This window comes from Polistes canadensis, unplaced genomic scaffold, assembly GCF_001313835.1.
Source record: "Polistes canadensis isolate GaletaPanama2010 unplaced genomic scaffold, ASM131383v1 scaffold_222, whole genome shotgun sequence".
Classification (NCBI taxonomy): domain Eukaryota; kingdom Metazoa; phylum Arthropoda; class Insecta; order Hymenoptera; family Vespidae; genus Polistes; species Polistes canadensis.
The window spans coordinates 174,571-178,405 of NW_014569769.1; positions in this window are offsets into that span (position 1 = coordinate 174,571).

Below are 3,835 nucleotides of genomic sequence, written 5' to 3' on the forward strand. Positions count from 1 at the left end.
TGAGAAATTTTTATTTATTTATTTATTTATTTATTTATTTAACTTAACAAAATACAGATTAAATCTGTTCCATTTTCCAACACAAGGGGATATTTTATTTCATTTTTAATCTCTATCCAAAAAATGTTCTCTCGTAAAAATATAGAATTAAAAATACTTAATGCTTTTTTTATACGCGATCTGGTAAGTTCAATATATATTATACTATTCGTTATATCGGATTTTGAATAAAAAGTTTCTGCGTATTCATAACTTTAATCATTTTTTAATTGGATCTGGATAATTACAGTTGTTTTAAAGCTGATGTATCATATAGAGTAATTAAAATAAAAAGTTATGATATATTGTTTATTCGGTCTAAAGTTATAGAGGTTTTAAAATGAATGAAAATAAAGCAAAATTTCGATAGATTTTTAATTAATGTTATTACAAAAAAAAATAAAAAATAAAGGAATACGAGTAAGGTATTAACAAAATTTATGATGTTAATGAACATGATGCAATTAAAAATTTGGATGTTTTTGCTCATTATTACAACTATGAACTAAGATAAAGAACTAAAAACCGATCAGAAAATATATTTGAAATCGTTTTTGAAGAATGCTAAATATGAAAAATATAAAGAAAGAAAAACAAATTGTTTCATTTTTACATTAAAAAAATTAATTACGAAGAAATTTTTTACTCGACCCGCGTACGTGCTTTTAAACTTTGAAAAATTACACAATTTACAATTAGACAAATTTTGTAGAATTATCTCCTTCCAAATTATTCGTTCTCTTGAAAAAGAAAAAAAGAAAAAAAAAAAGAAAAAAAAAACAAACATTTCTATGCCAATTTTAAGAAACGTACTAACGAAAAAAAAAAAAATAAAAATAAAAAGAAAGTTAAAATAAAATCACGTTACCAAATTACGAGATCAAAGTTATATAACCTATTACAAATTATAAATTATATCACAAGTAATAGTATAAATCGTTTTAAAAATGATTTCATTATAAGAATAACAATATTTATTCGGTATCTTCAACACGTGTCTAAAGAATAACATATGCGTTGAGATTTTCAAACAGGACAGGAGGGTAAATGATGCGTTATTTCGTCAAGGATTAAGAACATAAAGGCAAACGATTTTCTTCCGAAGAAGGGTGCTACAGAGTAGTACTTCTCGAATAAACTAAATGATACAGGTTACGTGAACGCCGTGAAAAAATACTTGGAATGAAACGTGCCAGGGATTTTCTATAGTAATATCCTCGAGAAAATAGTTAACAAATCCCTTTCCGGATAAAAATAACATCCTTCAACGCGTGCTAACTTGTTTTTTAAATCTTCTCTTCTTTATTTATTATTATCTTCGTTCATTGTTAAAATACGTTTTAATATTTGTACAAAAATTTTCTGTATATATACTGGTGTCCCATAATATAATTTTATTTAAACAATATATAATATAATATTTTAATTATTAATTAATATCGGGGAGATGATGGGTGGGGTTGTGTGAAAGAAATCAAATAAAAAACTTACATAATGTTTTTCTGTAAATTGTTAATAATATATAGAATTGTATTTCTATAATATTAATAACTAATATCAGCAAATGTATATTTTTTTGTAGAAAACAAGTAAGACAATATGTTACCTGAATAGGAATGAATTTTTTCCGATTATACGATTCTAAAAATATATTTGTTATTTTCCATTTATATTGCATATATACATATTTATATTTAATGTAATATGCAAAAATGTATTGTCATGCATATGCATAATAATATACATTAATTATATCATTTGAACACACTTTAACGCGTTCACAATAAAATCATTGCGAATGTAACGTTAAATGATTCAATTGAGAGATAAATGAATTGCTAGAAGAAGAAAAACAAAAATACAAACAAATTTGAATGAAAATGAATATACCATTTTGAAAAATAATATACAATTTTATCGATTTATTACAAATTGTAAGTATTTTAAAATACGGCGTTGAGAATAAATTTAATTGTAATTGCAGAACATACACACACACAGTCCAATTACATCGTGCGATATAGAGAGGTCATTTTCCGCAGATAAATTAATTTTAATAAATAAACGTGTTATACCAATTAACAAAATCAAATTTTTTCAAATATTCTCATTAAATTTATCATAATATATGTGTTGTTATTAAAATACATCAAATATATAGATATTTTTCATATTTAAAATTATACATATTTCCATATTAATCTTCAATCTGAATAAACGAGCTTGCCAATATTATCTAAATTATTACGAATAAATAATTTTATAAAATTCGTATCTCTCTCTCTCTCGTAATACAACGATAAATAAAAAGAAAATATTAACCGACCATCTGATATATATATAAAAAAGAAGAGAAATCATAATTTAAAAAAGTATACAATATCTAAATAAAACGAACGATACAACATCCAATCTCACGCTGGTTGTCGCAGATACCAAAAAGAATTACGAATAGTAGAATAATACAATAGCCGGTACAAATTATATACAAATGTACCCGTGGACATACATCTAGGTAAAAAAACAAAAAAAAAAAAATAAAAGAGTAAAACGGAGTAAAAAAAAAACAGAGGGTGGACGGACGTAGGTGGGAGGGAGGGTGGTAGGTTTGAAAGAAAGAAAGGAAGCAAAAAAAAAAAAGCAAAGAAATGGAAAGAGCGAGCTGACAGGGATGAGAGGTGGGAATGAAATGAAAGAAGAGAGTGTGAGGGTTGGGGTGGTTGTGGTAGGGTGGTTGTGGGGGGGGATAAATCTGGTAGGGATACACGAGGATGCGCAAAGTACAGATTGGAATGCGCAAGCGCGGGACAATTTAAATCCTAGAAGGTTAGAAGAGAAATTCGCATATGTGTGTGTGTGTGTGTGTGTGTTGGGGAGTCAAATTCTAACACACAATGATGCAAAGGTGTATACGGATAGTAAGTATATATATATATATATATAGATACCGTTTTCAGTACATACACACGTAGATCAGAGAACGGGTGGTGGTTTCCGCGCAATCAAGAGGTAGGGGGGTGCTTTAGGAGAGGTTTCACTATGGTAACCATAGTAACGGCACGTAACACCGCCCACAACCCTCAGGCTGTCTTGTCCGATGTGTTTGCTCGATGATTTTATAACAATTACGGCCTATCCCCGTATTATTGCCTATATATGCCTACTCCCCCTCTGGCAATGCCACATTTTCGCACACACATTTACAAAAATACTTATATGTATTTATATTTATATATATGTATATATGTATATACTTGCATAGCTTCTTAGAGAGACATATATAACTATCAACCTTCTCATCCTCATCATCGTCCTTCTCCTCCTCCTCCTCCTCCTCCTTCACCTCCACCTCCTCTTCCTCTTCGTCTACGATGAGAAGAAGCTATGACAATTCTTCTTCCATCAGGTAACACTACACAACGCAAGTAGTAAGTATAATACTTACCACTAGAAAAGATTGCCACTTGTCTTTTCGTTTTCTTTTTCTTTTTTTTTTTTTTATTTATTTTCTCTTTCAACTCTTTTCTACGATTACTTATTTAATATATAATATTATTACAATGACTCACGCGTAACTAATGTATTTGAATAATTACCACGCGCGAGAAATACTTTATTAATTTTAATAATTGTATATATTATTATTATTATATACGACACTTACCGAGAGATATATTATTTAACATTTATAGATTATACAGGTAAAGTTTCAAACAAATCGAAATATATATATATAAATATATACGATGATTTTATTCTCTTTTTTTATTATTTACTTTTTGCTATCGAACATTAT